Below are 18,088 nucleotides of genomic sequence, written 5' to 3' on the forward strand. Positions count from 1 at the left end.
TTCTGCCATTTTATTTAGGAAAAGAAAGAAATGAAACAAACAAAGGTTGGCATTGGGGGGTGTATGTGTGATTTATCCTGCTGCAGTTCTCAGAGGTATTCTGAGTTTCAGAGCTATTCTGAAAACTCTCCCTGGCATACTATTAGATACACAAATGATAGATTAGAGTATGCATGATAAAAATGAGATGTTCAGTTCAGTTCAGTCGCTCAGTCGTGTCCGACTCTTTGCGACCCCATGAATCGCAGCACGCCAAGCCTCCCTGTCCATCACCAACTCCCAGAGTTCAGTCAAACTCATGTCCATCGAGTCAGTGATGCCATCCAGCCATCTCATCCTCTGTCGTCCCCTTCTCCTCCTGCCCCCAAGCCTTCCCAGCATCAGAGTCTTTTCCAATGAGTCAACTCTTCGCATGAGGTGGCCAAAGTACTGGAGTTTCAGCTTTAGCATCATTCCTTCCAAAGAACACCCAGGGCTGATCTCCTTCAGAATGGACTGGTTGGATCTCCTTGCAGTGTAATGAGATGTACTATGTAGTAAATGATCAATGTAAGAGGAAGTCAGCAATTTTTCTATTCCATATTGAGTATAAACATCCTAACATGTTAAAACTTTTGAAATTACATACACACTATATAATTCTATAAGTTAAATTGAAAATATAAATAATAATGTATTTATACAATGATTCATAAATTGTGAGCCGTTTTGCCCGTAATCTACAAAAATGTAAATTAACTCTATAAAATTATAAGGTTAACAAAATTAACCCTATAAAATTTTTTTAAGAGGAACAATGGAGTGGATTTTAAAGTAATATTTCTTAGGACCAAAATCACTGCATGGTTGCTATCTGGGAAGCTAGGTACCACTCCAATTTTAGTATATATAGTGTAATTTAGCAAAGCCCTAAAAAGTGCTAAGCATAATGGGGGAGTACCATTGAGTATTATTGATTGATCTATCAAAGAAAATGAATGCTGTGAATGTAAACCAAACTGCACAGCGAGTAACAACTACAGGCTTAAAATGGTCTCCCAACGGCAAGCCAAATGAGCACCTGGTGAGGACAGAGCGGCAGGATGACTGACGCACTCAGAGGGGCGAGGCTGAGTGGATTCTGCTTGAATCTGATTGATGACCATGTCTTTGGCAGCCATCCTCAGCTGTGCTTCCCCTTGGAAATATTAAAAGTCTGTTGCCCCCAAACCTAGGTAACCATACACATACAGTAACTAAGATAAGTAAAGGGCAAAATAACTTTTTAGTAAATGGAAACTTTCTTACTTCAGAGCCATCCCCAACACTACCGGTCCTGGTCATTCCCCGATGAACAACTTTGATAGGAGTATTTTCAGCCGTATCACTAATCGGTCTACTCTTACTCTTTGCTTTAATGTAAAACCAAAGGGGAAAAAGTGATTTCAAAGGCACCTGCAATCTGACGTGTGTGAGCAGAACTGAAAAATTTTTTTTTCAAAATTGGATTAATTAGCATTATCGGAAAAACAAAAGGGAACAAAGCCACGGGTAAGTAGTGCATTAATCATATTGCTAGTAATTAGTGCCACAATAGAAATACAAGACAAAACAAAGAAGTTGGAAATAGTTCTGAAACTAGTCATATTTTGTAGGTATCACTAGCTAAGAAATAGACATAATTGGACATGCAAAGAGGACAAGAATAAAATAGAATCTCAAAAATCACCTAATGTTGAAAGACTCAACTGCATAAATCCTGAATCCCAGAGAAATGGAGAATTGATGTATTTATAGTGTCTAATATCCAGAGTTTAAAAAACTAGGAAAGAAGAGGATGAGGGAGGATGGGAATAATTGGAGGAACAGACTATATTTCTACTTTAAAAAGAGAGAGCCTATGCAGTTATAACAAAGGTCCAGCCAAACGCCAAATACGCACAGTCATTTTTAAACACAGAAATAGTGAGATTTTTTTTTCACTTTGAATGTATGATTGGATGACATTGGCGAATGCAAAACCTTTCTCAAAGTGATAAAATATTAAATTAATTGTAGCTTTCAAAGAATGAAACCATTTGTATGGTCAATTTCTTGGCCTTAGATTTTCTGTATCAGAGTCTATTCCTAGAATCCTTTATAAAAGTGTTTCATAGGAAAATGCTGATTTGTGTTGATTCATTTTACAAATGGAAACTGAGCCCAGTGAAGTACAGAAGAATAGAGGAAGACTAAAATTTTTCTTATGGTTCTGAATAGCCCATATGAAGTCATTCACCTTCCTGTCCGCCAATTTTTCTTACCCAGAAAAAGAAAAATCGAAAAAATAAATATCTAGTCTGAGGGTTACCTCCTTGAAGATGGCTTTTTGGGGGGTGTATGGGACTTTGTTTTTCTTATTTATTAAAAAAAAAGAAAAGAAAAGGACATACCTCTGTGAATGGAGACAGGTAATGCTGGAGTTGATTTTCATCTCGAGGGCTGTAGAGCCCTAGTGGTAGTTGATAAGAGATATCTCAGAAACCAGATGGATGGGAGATATTTGCCTGGGAACAGCCCTCTTAGACGTCTTCTGGACCTCCACTCCCATTTTCAAGCTTCACTAAATACCTCCCTCAGTCTTTGAACCTTTCTTTTCAGCACTCCCATTTCCCTCTCACTGTGCCTGTCTTCTCCACTGGCTTATCTTCTTTCATTCCTCACTTATCCCTATCATTTCTTTTCTCTTCACAAACTTTTTACACTTTCACAAATTATTTTAATGTTCTTTAGCAAGTGAGTCTGGGAGTCCGTCACCACCTGGCTCTCTCTGTCTCTTACCTTGATCAAGTTATTTTTCAGTTTTGTACTTTCCCTATTTATATGATAGTAATAGCAGCATCTATTATCTTGAATCATCTCAACATTTCAGATTAAGAAAATCTAGTCAACAAAACCCACCCATACTTAACTTGGCTAATTAAGTAGCTAATATATTTTGAATGATCTTTTTAATATTAAAAACAAAAACTTTAGAAATATATCTCCACAAATGGTCATGTGTAAAGAATATACATAGCATCAGGCATCTAGAAGTTATAAAGGAAAAGGGTGATAACTCTGACCATATTAAAATAATAAGTGCTTATATGGACAAAAAAATAAAGTTAAAATATTAAAAACATACTGGGAGGAAATTTGTCTAATATATGTGAAACAAGACTAAACACATAAACAGCCTTTGTGAAATTAATAAGAAAATATGAATCATTCAATATAAAATGGACAAAGGACACAAATAGGCAAATATTAGAAAATAAAATATAAATAGCCAGTAAATTAGTAAGTGTTCATCATCACTCAATAATTATAAAAGTGCAAATTAAAGTGCTAATGTACCACTTTCATCTACCAGGTAAAGATTTTGAAACTTCAACAATGCTATTGTTGACAAAAACCTGGAAAAATGGGTGCTCATTCATAAATACATTAAACAAGTATTTACTGAATTCTACTCTGAAACACTGATGATGGGATGGCAAATTGTGACTCTGAATATACTGGTTCAGAGAACCTAAGGAACCTACCCAAGGTCATCTGCAGCTGACCAAGTTGACATTAGATCTAAACCCCAGTCCTTTGAATTGTGAATCTTTTTTTGTAGAATCAGACCCACTATGGATTCTCCAGAGGTGTTAGTTTACCTTTCCCTGTGATTGATTTTCTTGAAAGTAATGGCCTTCAAACTCAAATCTTGGGATGTCACACTATAATTCTCTGGAATCCCAAAGCCCCAGTCCCTGTTCCCTGATGCAGCCACACCTGAGTTACTTCTGGATGAGAAACCAATTTGACTGTTACACTTCCCCAGTTGTCAGCATGTCTGGGAGAACACCTAGGTGTGCAATGGCAGCCTTCTGAAAGGACCGTGTTTTGTTTACTAACAATGAAGAGGATGATGATGATGATAATTAGTAAATAATGATTTCATGGTGAATTACAGTTTACAAAGGGTTTGACATATATGATTGAAAATGTAGTCTCTACAACAAACCTGTTTACAAAGTGTTATTGTCATCTAAATTTTACAGATGAGAAAACAGAGAGCCAAAGAATCTTTCTAAGATCTGCAGGTTTTAACTGGAAGAGCCAGGAGCAGAATCCATGCCTCTCTGATAACAAATCTCATGCCCTTTACTGATATCTGTGGTTTGCTGCTCTCCCACTTAACAGATTGTTGTAAATGTAGCTAAGAATATCAGTCTATACTTATTGCCAACTTTTAAATTAAAAATCTACCCTTGCATATGAACTTGCAGCTTTCCTTTTGACCATATATAGCTGGATAAAGGTTTTTTCCCAATTAAATATATTCCTAAATTCTCAATAATTTAATCAGCCTTTAAATGAATACTATGCCTTCCTGTTTTTTTGAAATGGACAGCTTTGCTTTTTTTTAAAGATTTATAAAACCATAATTGTATTTTATGAAGCCAGACAAGCTATAAAACTGAAGAAGACTAACATAAGCAAGACTTGGAGATGTAAATGTTATTAATCCACGGTGTTGCTGGTTGCAAAGGAAAGAGAACGGGAATTCCTTTTTCTTTATAAGTGTTGTTTTGCTTCCCTTAGACCTCTCTTTCCTCCAGTTACAGACAAAGAAAGAGGGCCACAAAATGAAGGACAGGGAGTAAAAGGACATTTGTATTAGGTGAGCTTGTGAGCTTGTTAAGGGAGAAAAAAATCATTTGGGGAGGTTTTCTTTGCTTCTTGCTCATCTCCTACCTTACCACATCTCCCAGCCTCCACTCGGAAACTTGGTAGGTTTTTTAGAGAATAGCTAGATTCTTAGTCACTGAATGTTTAGACTTCATTGGAACATTGGAAGCATAAAGCAAAGCATAAAGAGCAAACCAGTCAATGCTAAAGGAAAGCAGTCCTGAATATTCATTGGAAGGACTGATGCTGAAGCTGAAGCTCCAATACTTTGACCACCTGATGCAAAGAACTGACTCGTTGGAAAAGACCCTGATGGGAAAGATTGAAGGCAGGAGGAGAAGGGGACGACAGAGGATGACATGGTTGGATGGCATCGCCGACTCAATGGACGTGAGTTTGAGCAAGCTCCGGGAATTGGTGATGGATAGGGAAGCCTGGTTTGCTGCAGTCCATGGGGTTGATAAGTCAGACATGACCAAACGACTGAACTGAGCTGAAAGCAAATCTGGATTTAGAATCAAGTTCACAAGACTCCCAGACTGTTTCTCCCACCACGAGAGGAATTTGACCAATAATTGCTGCAATGAGTCCCCTCTTCCAATCTTATGCAAATTCATGCTCTTTTATGATGAAGTGTTTTACATAGAATAGAAGAGAACTGCATCCTAAATTTTCCATGCAGCTCTTTGGAATATAACTTATTCAAAAGGCAGAGCTTTCACCATTGACAATAACAACCCACAGACATGGTAGGCAGTATGGTGTGGTGAAAGAACCCCCACTGGCCTGGGAACTGGGTTCCAGTTCTGACAGCATCTTACAGCCTCTAGGAAATCAGGCCTCTCTCTGGATCTCAGTGCCTCACCTTTGTGGTGAGGGGGTTGGACTAGATAACCCAGCTCTAAAGTGTTGTGTCTAAGATGAGCACTGTAATAAAAAAAAATGAACGTGATTATATCAATATGCTTCAAAAGACATTTTATCATGCCACATATACTCTTTCACCAGGGAAGGGAGAAGAAAACACTAATGTGACTTGATTTTACTTTTGCAATGTGTCACTGATCTTTTATGCCTAACTAGGAGAAGGTTTTTACTAAGAGGACAGTGTTTGAAAGGATGAATACACCACCTCAAAGTGGTAATTGGTGCCTTTCTTACCAGTAGGAGCAGCCCCATTTACAATAGTGTCTGCAAAATTGGTGGTTCCAAACCCATGCTTCCTCAATCACAACTCTGAAGAACAAGTCTTTCTGGAGATTATAGAGCCATTTATTGAATTCCCATAACATAGATTAGAATAACATTGAGTCCATTTAGAACCAGGGTTAAATTTACAGTTTCTCTTCAGACTCAAACATTTTTAGTGTGTTCACCTTTTATGCTCTTAAAACTGTATTACTTACTGATGTTGCCACCTGTTCTTATCTTATCTCACCCCATCTTACCTTTCCTTACCTTATCTCGGCCTCTGAAGTCATTGCACTAGTATTAAGACACCTTCTAAACAAAAAGCTTTTGTTCTCCATAGAATATTTCTAAGTCCTCTTTCCCCTCTACCCTGACATAGAAAGGCACCTTGGTTCTCCTTTCTTTCTGAGTTATTTAGATGGAAGTTAAAAAAAACAAACAGGAGCCAAGCAAATATTTTGTTGAATATGAGCAGATACACACGTGCACACATCCCCGTCCCCAAACCAATTAGGAAAGCACACCGCCGTCAATTGCAGGAAGGCCAGGGGCACCCAGGCCTTTTGTTTAAGCAGGTGCTTGGGAAACAAGGAGACATCAGCCAGACTTGGGGCCTTGTGTGAAGGTCTGGCTTCAGTCATCGCTTGTTGTTGAGCACCAGGAGCAAAAATGTAGTCAATAATGCAAAGAAAATCCTACTAAGAGATCTGGGCCCAGAAACTAATCCGGGCAAGTATGACTTGTGTCTCTGTAGTTTCATAAGGGAAGATTGCTTTGGTATTTAATTAGTGAATGGGTGAATTTAACAAGAAAGTATTTCCCTTTTGAGTCCCTGAAAAGTCATAAGCAGTCCAGGAAGGATATTGAATTTTTCACAGCTATCACAACAGCGTGGATGGCATTTCTTGAATACTAGCATGTATCACAATATGCCAAAGTGGAGCATGGCATTTGGAGGAGACTTCTATTTGCAAATATGAGTGAGAATTAAAAATAGACTGGGAGTAGATGGGTGCTCCTTGATGGGGATTATCCATCTCAACAGGTGTGGGGCCGGAATAGGAAAGGAGATGGGGTATTATTTGGCTTTAGTCTTTCAATTTACTGGCAGAGGGTGCCTGTCCACCACCACTACTGGTCATATTAAACATCTACATGAGGACCTCCTTGATGGCTCAGAGACAAGGGTTCAGTCCCTGACCTGAGAAGATCTCACATGCCTCAAAGCAATTAAGCCCCTGTGCCACGACTATTGAGCCTGTGCTCTAGAGCTTGGGAGCCGCACATGCCGGAACTGCTGAAGTCCCCAAGCCCTAGAGCCCATGCTCCTCATCAAGAGAAGCCACTGCAAGTGAGAAGCCTGAGCACTGCAACAAAGAGTAGTCCCCACTCGCCACGACTAGCGAAAAGCCTGTGCAGCAACAAAGACCCAGCACAGGCAATAAATAAATAATTTTCTAAAACACTAGGTGAGCCCACCTGTGAATATGCAGTCCTTATGCCCAAAGAGGGAGAAGGGCAGGAGGAAGGAAGGAAAGAGGGAAAGAAGAGCCACTGACCTTTACTGAGCACTTGCTACATGCCAGTCTTGGCTGTGGGTGCTGGCAGCACCCTGGCTGGAAAGAGGTGAATGAGAGAAGGGAAGCAGAGTTAATGGGGCTTTTGACAGAACTGTGTTTCTATTCCTACTTTCTTGGCCTGGAAACTACTCCTGTCCTCTTCCACTTTTTTTCTTTCCCTCTCTCTGGATGTCATCTGGAGTTGGCTCATCACATCTCTCTCAGGCTCCTCCTAACCCTGAGAATGGAAGCTGAGGAAGGCATACCTCACCTATCCCCTGAGGGTGGGAGGAAAACCGCAGCCTGTCAGGGGCATGGACACTGAGGTGAGAATGCTGGGAACCTACAGGCTCTGCTTGAGGAAGACCTGCTTTGGGTTGCAGGTCTGCCATTTACAGGCCATGGGATCTTGGGTAAATTACTGTGTTTTATTTTTCCTTTGAACTTTATGTAGTGCTTAAAAGCACAGGTTCTTGAGCCAGCCCACCTAGGTAGATTTAAACCTAGGCTCTGCCATTTCTTGGCTAGGTGACCTTGGGCGAGTTATTCAACCTGTTTGCCTCATGTCCTCATCAATAACAATAGGGATGACAGTATCTTTTGCTTGTGAGGGTTAGAGAAGATACTGGGAGTAAACTGGCAGGACAGTGCCTGGCATAGAATAAGTACTCGAAGATTTTTTTCTTTATTTCTAGGCATGTTAACCTTGCTTGACAGATTCGTTGTCATCAATCTTTGAGAAGTAATTTTGAGCATTTTTTTTCCCCCAAAAGCCACTTCTTGGTAACTAGCTAAAGTGTATTTACATATGTTCTTATTTATTTTTTGCTATGGTTGGTTCTTTCTCAGGTTGCAAAGAAATCATCCTGTGGAATAATAATAGTTCACCAAATTTTTGCACCAGTTTTCCCCATGTCCCTGTAGCTTTTTAGATCAGAAGAACCACATCTGAACCACAGCCAGCAGCGCATGAGGGCAATGGCCAGTTATTATTATCTATGTTTCATGTGAGATGATGATGATGACTCACAGAGGGCAGGCGGAATGCAGGACCCAAGGTGGTGCAGGGCACAGGGGGTGTCCCGACCTCAGAACCCAGCTCACCACCAGACAGGTTCAAACCCCACTAGCCGTCCACACTTGCCACTTCCTGAATCCCCACACCCTGAAACAATAATAATCTGTGACTGATTTCTATCCTGTTTTGTAAAGCACTTGAGCACTGTGGTGATAATGTTACATACATGTCAAGTAGAGAAGCAAAAACAGCATCCGGAAGGCAGAAGGCAATTTGAAGCATGCAAAATGGGGTTACTGGCATGGAAACTCAGTGACATCTAATTCCCATTGTGCCAGCATTATGTAAATACATAAGTAGGTGGAATTTTGTTGAAACATTTCTTAATTATTACCGATTACCATTGCATTTTTAAGGCCAATGTTTCCAAGAGAGTTTTGGGAAAGACTTGCACATTTGTAATTGTGTCTTACAGCTAGTAATATTTTCTTGGAACCCAAGCATTTAGAAACTTTTGAGATGCTCTTGGGTTTGTGACTTGAAATTGCCAATAAAATGTAGAGCATTTAGATAAAAATGATATGTGATAAAATCTAGAATTATAGGCTATGAAACTTAAAAGAGGTATTGGTATAGTCTAGTTTGGTGATCTCCCCACTCATTTTTACAAGTGAGAAAATTGGGGTGCAGAGAGATTATTTATTCAGGTTTGCGTTGATTTTTAGTTTTAATAATATTTGTTATACAGTCAGTTGCCAGATTCCAAAACCACTGATTCTTCCACTTCTTTATACTGAGTTTATGAAATCGAGACAATTAAAATGTTAGCAAACAGTGCTAATGACAGCATCACTTAGGAAAGTTCACCTCTGTATTATAATTTATTTTCCCAATTTATAATTTATCTGGGAGGCTTTGCATGTTTATTCACTACATGTTTATGATCAATTCAAAATTGTATAGATTATTCAGTTATAAGTGTTCTCTTAATTCAACCTTTCTGACAATTACATTTGCTTTTGATTCTCCCAGAAAATGGAATTTAAGTTTTATTGAAGATCTTTCAACTCTACATCACACTTCTACACGCCTTCGCTTTTGTGCTTCGGCAAGTGTTAGGATCACTGATGGTCCCATGCCCCAAGCTTTATATTCCCACATGTCTGAGCCTCCCTAAGCCTCACTCCCAGAGAGGAGACTTGTTCTTTCTTTCACATCTGTGCCAAACAGAGCCTTTCTCTCCTTTAAGCCTGCTGGAAAGCTGTTACTAATATCCAAACCAATCTTCATGTTTTATTTCTCCGTTTCATCCAAACCTTTTCTCAGGGAAGTCTATTTCCATTTATCCACCAGATGCTCATTTTTTAAGGTGATTTCTTTAATGAATATATCTTAAAATCATACCCTTTGCCTCTGAGGAAATCAGCGCTTTTAATTTTTTTTTAAGTGACTAATGTCAGCGAATAAGGCACCATCAAAGGGAAATAAATGGTGGCCACATGTCACACACTGCTGTGTGACCACATTCAAAACAGTGAAACCTGCTCTGGCTCTGCTCACCCAGCTTACACGGAAACATTCGTGTGGACCATGTTTTAGTCCTTATGTGTGCGTGTCTGTGTGCATGTTTGGTGCCATTTCTACTTTTCCACACAGGTTAAAAGAAATAATTATATGTTTGTGTTTTTTTCCCCCCAGTCTGAGGTGGGGAGCCACAGTTTTTTCTGAATCACATTTTTCATTTGAGTGCCATGTTCACTTTGATAAGAGATCATTCTCTTGTTTTTATATCTCACTGCCAAAAGGGACTGCTGGTTATCTCTGATTGCAGGCAATTCGAACTTTAAGTAAGCCTGTCTTTATCAACTACTGTTTTAACAGCTGATTAATTAGTGCTGCGGAGATCCCGGGGAGGCCTTTATCTGAAGAGCAGTTCAACCATTAGCAAAGGAAACTTCCTTGTGCACCAGCAGCTCAGATAACAAGGTAAGATAATAGTTCACAGTCCTCCTCTGGCTAATGCAAACAGGAGCACTCCCTCTTATCCCAACACAGAGGCCAGGGAGAAAAGCTCAGCCAAATTCTCAAAATACTGTGATCTCTGCTGGTCAAAATCGGTCATTTTTGTGAGTACTTTTCAGAATAGCACTTTGCAGCTATACAGAACACCTGGCACTTGGAAGCCCAAATAATACTGGACAACTATTGGCTATCTACAGGATTTCCCAGGTAGCTCAGAGGTGAAGAAATCACTGGCCAATGCCAGAGACCCAGGAGACACCAGTTCAATCCCTGGATCAGGAAGATCCCTTGGAATAGGAAATGGCAACCCCCTCCAGTATCCTTGCCTGAGAAATCCCATGGACAGAAGAGCCTGGTGGGCTATGGTCCATGGTGTTGCAAAAAAGTCAGACATGACTTAGCGATGGAGTACACATTGGCTCTTTACGGGAAGTCAAACCCCAGTAGGATTCAGCAAGAAGCATGGTGGGATTTGCCTTATCAGTTGACAGTTTGCACACCGGGAGTCAGCCTCCTTATTAGCTAGTCTCGAACAAGCCACTTATGCTCCCTGTAATGCAGTTGCTCTGTCTGTAAAATGGTGCTAATAATAGTGCTTAGCATTATTGTGAGTATTAAGTGAGCCAATGCTTCCAATGTTCTTAGAATCTGTCTGACATATGAAATGTCAATGTCATTACTAAGTTAGGAAAGATGCAAATAACTTAGGTTCTTCAAATCCTAATAGAATTAACTGGAGGTAACTGAATACAACCAGACTGAATCTGGGGCTGTGATTAGTCATAGACTGTTAAAACTGTTACCCCACTACCACCACTATTAATGATTTCTACTAGCAGCAACTATCTAATCATTGTAATAAGAGTTAACATTATTATAAGCACTTTATATATATATATATTCAACCACTACAATCCTATGAGGTAGGTCCTATTTTTATTCCCATTTTACAGCTGATGGAATTGAAGCCCAGAGAACTGAAATGACCTGCACAAGGTCATGCAACTTATAATGCTAAAACAGATTTGACCTCAAGCTGTCTGACTGCAAACTATATGCTCTTCACCAGTCACTGTTGTGATCACATTATTATTACTCCATACTCATTTGGAGATGTTCAGAGTTGAAGTGATTTATCCAAGACCCATGGCTACTAAAGAAACGAGCCAAAATTCAAAACTAAATCTTCCCTGTTTCCCTTATACTGTGATGGCTATTCAGTGTGGAAGTTTGAGGGAAGGGAATGTCTAGTTTAAGGGAAGAAAAGTGATAAGGGACCCAGGAATGTGGGTTTGACTCATTTGACTTTTACCCCTTGGGATTCCCTCAAAGGCTCTGGCCTTTGTTCTGAACCTGTTTCTTCTAATACTTGGTAGGAAGCAGGAACCCTGCTTCAGTCATGTTTATACCCATCTCCTAACCTAGGTTAGCACATAGTAGGAAGGCATAGGGTAGCTCTAGTAGAAGGCCAGTACAGGGGAAGAAGTATTATTTAAATTAATCAGTGCAGAACATTATAAAAGTTAATAAAAATAAATTATTATTACTGGTAAGAGAATGTGGTTTAACCAGACTTGAAAAGCCCTGTTTTATTAGTTTACTAGATTAGAACAACTAGAATATTTCAAAGGTAAAGTAGAGAAAAGCCTGGGGCATCCTTTGAAGAGGAGTAAAATAAGCCAAGCACATGTTTAGAACTAGAGGTTCATTTCATTTAAGAAGAGGCAGTATGTCATCTGTACCGGATTGCCTTTTTCCTTTATAAGATACTGAATGGTCTGTAGATGTAAAGCGACAGTGCTTTTCTGACTATAATTAATTTTGAATGGGAAACATGAAGGCACTTTTGGAGAGCATAGACTCTAGCATAAACCTCCACTACTTAATTCTCTACCTATCTAGGAAATTCAAAACCACTTTTCCTGCTAAATTTCTCAAAAGATTCACCTCCGGTCTTCTGTGGTAGATGCATCAAAGGGACTAATTGACCCCCTTAGGACATATCCTCAACCATCAGTCCCTCAGCTGAGTAGGAAATGTCACATCAATTACAGAAGAAAGTTGGAAAGACACTGGAATCGGGACTAGGCTACGGTACTTGAGGAACTTGTTCAGCTATTGCATAAACATTTATGACAGACCTAATGTGGACAAGGCTCCGGGGGATGTAGCGATGAATCTCCCATGCCCTTTCCCTCCAGGAGTATTCAGTTACAGCATAAATTACAAGAAGCAGAGGTGTTAAGTGCCATAAAAGATGTGCCAGTGAAATGCTAGGGGAGATTAAGAGCCCAGAGCAGGTGATCAGCTGTGGTGCGGGCTGTGGTGTGCTGTCATCATCCCTGTTCTTCTGCGGCTTTCCCTAAGAGTGAAAACAGAAGATGTCACACGAGATGAAAATGTTTTCTGAGCAAAACCAAGAATAAATAATGTGAAAGTTCATATGTGTGCAAAACTTATTTACATTAGCATTAATTATAAATAAAAGGAACTATATAGAGGATTTATTTGATGAGCTACTCTTCAGCTGTTAAAAAATCACGTGAAATAATATTTGGCAGAAGAAAATCATGGTATATTACTACCATTTTCATGCCTGAAAATGATCATGTGTGTGTGTGTGTGTGTGTGTGTGTGTGTGTTGGTATATAACAAAAGTTTGAAAGCACAAGAGGTGAAATTAACCACGGTTATCACTTAGTGGTAGAATTATGAGTGATTTTTTTTCACTGTGATTCTTATGTTTTCCAGGTTTTCTGAGCTAGCGTGTATGACTTTTGTGTTAGTATTACAAACAAATTTTAATAAAAGGTCCCTATATCCATCCTTTCCAAAACTTGCATTCTTAGAGCCCACAAACTGGGCAGTCAATACTATTAATAGCATTCCACTAGATTGCTTTTGTTTGTTCTTGAGACAGCTTCTTCTCTTTGGATTGTCCTGTTCTCTTGGATATAACTGTGACTAAAACCAAACTGGAAAAGCCCTGTTTTGTTGGTTTTGCCACCATGTAACTTGAGTTTTTACTGGTGACTATTTCTTATTTGGTTTCTCATGGGAATATTTTTCTCTTCTCTCTGTCTAAATATTTGCATGTTTATGTCATACTTGCCTCTCTTGTTTCCCTGGGGCACCTGTCCTGGGGATAACTAGGGTGTGGATGGCAATGGTGGGGATAACCATGATGCCTGATGGGAGCCTTGGCCCAGGGCTGCTCCCAGGAAGGTGGGTTCCCAGGGCTCATCTTTTGGTGAGGGTTCCAGGTAGCTCTGGTCCCTGGAACACATAGCAGTGGGGACTTGCTTCACTGCTGTGGCCCCTCCCTCACCTCTTCCCAGGCTCACCTTTGTCTTACTTCACCATGATTGTCACTATTTCTCTGATTAAATATCCAAACACAGGGAGTTCTGAGGGGTCCTAAGAACTGGCAAGAGGTGGGGAGTTATTAAAAAAAAAAAAAAAAGAGGTGGGCATTTCTTGGTTGCTTGATTCTTTTCAGCCAACCTTAAATGGTTTGCAGAACCAGCTTCATGGGCCTATGATCTGTACACACAGGGCCCCACACGCAGGAGGACCATGTTCCTGACTCTTTGCTGTCTTAAAATTCTTAATAAGTTTTGAACAAGGGACCTTGCATTTTCATTTTACAGAGGGCTCTGCCAATTATGTAGCTGGTCCTGATGGTTTTATCTCCAGCTGGACTCTTGTTTGGAGAGACAGAGTGGAAAGACCATGATATTTAAAATCAGGCAGGTCCATGTTTGAATCCCAGCTCTGCCACCTAGCTGTGTGATCAAGTTGCTTGATCTCTGAGTCTTAGTTTCCCCATTTGTAAAACAGGTATAGAGATACGTGCTTTACAAAGCTGATGTAGAGATGAACATAGGTATAGCTTCTAATATGCATTAGACAATAAATAATACTATCATCATTATTATTATTGAATAATGATAGCTGTAAGACATCTCTCCCCTCAAATATAATCTTGCTCTTAAAGTTTATCTTTCACTTCGATTAAGGAAACTTAAATTAGTTTATTCTAATGCCCAGGCTGGATGGTGTCCAGGTCAGCATCTAGTACCATCTCATGCCAACCCTGAATCTAGACTCGGCGTGTCTCCTTAACATCCTCTACAGGAAGGCTGGGGTGATCTTTCTCTACCCAGTTTTTCTGGAGTGTTACCTGGGGTTACGTGAAACTTCCATGTTTCCTTTCCTTCCTCCCCGAGGTGATAGGGAGCTTGCTTGCTCAGTCACATCAGTCATGTCTAACTCTATGACCCCATGGACTATAGCCCACCAGACTCCTCTGTCCATGGGGATTCTCCAGGCAAGAATACTAGAGCGAGTTACCATGTCCTCCTCTAGGGGATCTTCCCAACCCAGGGATTGAACCTGGGTCTCCTGCATTGCAGGCAGATTCTTTACCGCTAATAAGGAGTCCTTCTGCAAACAAAACTCCTAATGAGTGACTTTGAAGTTCCTGAAGTTACGTTTTAGGTTCAGTCCCTTTCCTGTCCTAGCTCCACAACTGCTTTCAGGTCTCACTTGATCTCAGATCTGCTTTTGCTCTATTGCCTGTATCTAAAGCTCTGGTAGAAAGAATACATCCTTGCATGATAGCTTAAATTTTAATAGAATCTCATCTTTTTCAGAACATTCGTGTCATTTTTGTGCCATTTGATCTCTGAAACTCTACTAAAAAGGGGTTAGAATGCTATCACCATTTTCTCAAATGAGAGAATGAATATTAGCAAGATAAAGTGACTTATTCAAGGATACCCAGGAAGCTGGTGATAAGCTATGTGTAGTGAGAATATGTCCCATTCATTTATTAATTCATTCATTAGTTCATTGAATCTCTACCATGCTTTGTGCTGGGGTCACAGTGGTAATAAAAGCAGACATTGCCCTTACATTCAGGCACCTTAGAGTCTATTTGGGAGACACAGATGTTAAAGGATAATCACAACAATAAATGTAAATTTTCGATTGTGGCAAATGCTGGGAAGAAGCACTCACAGTCAAGTTCTGACTGGTCAAAAGGTTCCTCGATCAAGTTGCTTCTTTGATAAAAGGAAGATGCCACTCTGTGTTTACAAACTTTCATTTATTTGTCTGTTTATGTGATACTTTAGCTCACTAAGTGCAACACAACTTGTTTCACTGAGTATATATTAACAACTTTAGAGTCTTCTTTCCCTTTGGCCATTCTCAACGCTGATGCTTTGCCACAGGGGTAAGCTATAGTGGAGCAATCTGAGTTATGACGGTCTAGCTGGGTAACAGAGAATTGAGAAATATTATACTGTTTTGATCCTTGGGAATCACTTACCTTCAGAAAAGTTTGCCATCTTAACCTTGCACTCTTGACCCAGAGCATCATGGCCCACAGCACCCACCCGCTTGCTGGGGTCCGGAAGGGAAGAGTGGGCACCCAGCAGTATTACACTGGAGGCTGAGGACACTCCTTGCTTATTACCATGCTGATCTTACTCTGACATTTGTTTATGTATCCAAAAACATTCCTCTGGGCACCATGCCAGACACTGGAGACAGAGTAGGAAACATGATGCATAAGACCCCTGGTTCCTGGAGCGTATTGGAGTCAGGCAATAAGCAAACACATGAATGAAAATCTATTGGCAAAATGTGGAAGTTCTATGAGGAAAAGAGACAGCCACCCAGAGAAAAACTAAAATGAGCCTGAAGTAAGTTCTCTCAGAGCAGAAAGTGACAATTGAGCTGAGATGTTAAGATTGAGACAGAGTTCACACAGGTGAGTTGAAAGAGGGCAAGCTTTCCAGGCAGAGGGAACAGCACATGAAGAGAGGCACAAAAAAGAGAGGGACAGAGAGACGGACAGATGTAAGACGCGTCTGAAAAGGCAGTTATTGGTGATATTTTACAAAAGCCTAAATCAAATGCGAACTAAATATCTTAATTCCAGGACAAAGGCACACTTTGTATATTTTTCAAGTTTCTTTGGGTGGATGCAGTTTCATAGATGACGTCTTTACAATGGCCTAAGGTACTGCCACAATCAGAGTGTTTCCTTTTATTTGGCTTTGCTCCCCTTTATGAAGTGGCTTGAATGTTGAGGGCTGCTTTCCCCACCTTTGGCCTATCTTTGTTCTTACGCTAGACCAATTTTCTGCTTTGTATTTGCAGTGCTAGCCTTTGAAACAGAACTTCTACCTCTGTCACCACCTCGAGAGGGGACGGCTCTCCATTGCTCTCCTGATTGTCTGAAAGCTCCTATTCTGTCTGTATCAAGTGATGGCTTCTTTCTCTTGGCCAAGTGCGTGTTACTTTAATGTAGCCCTGAAAGCAGTTTTATAATCTGAAGAATAAACAGATTGCTTGTCAAATTCTCTTTGTTCTGTTATGACCTACTAACATTTACACTGCTTCACAGAAACATGAGGAAAGGGTTGGTTGCCTACATCAACTTTTTCCATTGCAGGAAAACATGATGGTGCTGGCTCTCAGGCCAAGGGGTGGCACCCCCACCTCAAGGCCATAACCAACCCAGTGTGGCTGAATGTTCAGTTGTTTTTCACAATTTTGAATCATTTTAGAAAATTCCCTAGAAAGAATGGATGCATGTATGAGACTATTTTTTTTCATAAAAATTTCCTTCTGTAAAGCCATTGTTTGGGGACTCATTTTTTTCCCTTATTGCATTTGAGTTAGATGTTAAATATGCATTTCTAAGAATCCATGATTTTTAAATTACAAAAGCCGTGAACATGGAGAAGTGTTTCTTAGCGATAAAGGAAGGGCTTTCAGAAAATTCTACAATGGCACTGAGAGGTGATATAGTGAGGTACCCCCATCTCAATTTCATTCCCTCCTCTTATAAACACCTTCAGCCCTGGAAGACCTTCTGTTGCAGCCCATTTCGTCTTTGGACAGCTCAGATCATTAGGAAATTCTTCCTCACATGGAACTAGCATCCACCTTTATTTTCTACCCACTGGCTGCACTCTACTCTGCACAGGGCAGCAGAGACACTTTCTCCACTGAAATATTGTTGAGGAAAGAACAGTGAACTCAATTTCTCTAGGCATCTGGTTTGAATTAGCTATTTCACAAACCCTTTTCTCCTAACTGGCACCAAATTTCTTTATAATTAAAAATAAAACATGTTTTCACCTTACAAACAAAGATATCCAAACATCTTCACGTGGAAAATGTCCCAATATTTTCTTGTTCTAGGGAGGCAGTTTTCCTTCCAAAGGCTTTAAAGAGAAAATGAACATTTTTCTGAACATAGTGATTTGATTTTTTTTTTCTTTTCATGGAATCTTAGGAAAATATTGTGACTTAGGATGAGCTGAACAGTGAGAGTCAATGATCTCTGCCACCTGGAGACTGGATGCCACCACAGCTGTACCCTTTCCTAAAGCCCCACGAGCACAGTCTATCCCCAAAGAACCCGTGATTGCTGGTCCAAATAATTGCTGGGCTTAGCTGCCAGATTCATTCAGAAATTGCTGGTATTGTCCTCTGTAAAATGATATGTCCCTATGATCGCTCTCTCTTTTCAGCAAACCAGAGTCCTGGATATAATTTGATCTTCATTATGGAGAGGGAAGCTGCATCAGATAATAGG

This window comes from Bos indicus x Bos taurus, chromosome 1 (assembly GCF_003369695.1).
Source record: "Bos indicus x Bos taurus breed Angus x Brahman F1 hybrid chromosome 1, Bos_hybrid_MaternalHap_v2.0, whole genome shotgun sequence".
NCBI lineage: Eukaryota > Metazoa > Chordata > Mammalia > Artiodactyla > Bovidae > Bos > Bos indicus x Bos taurus.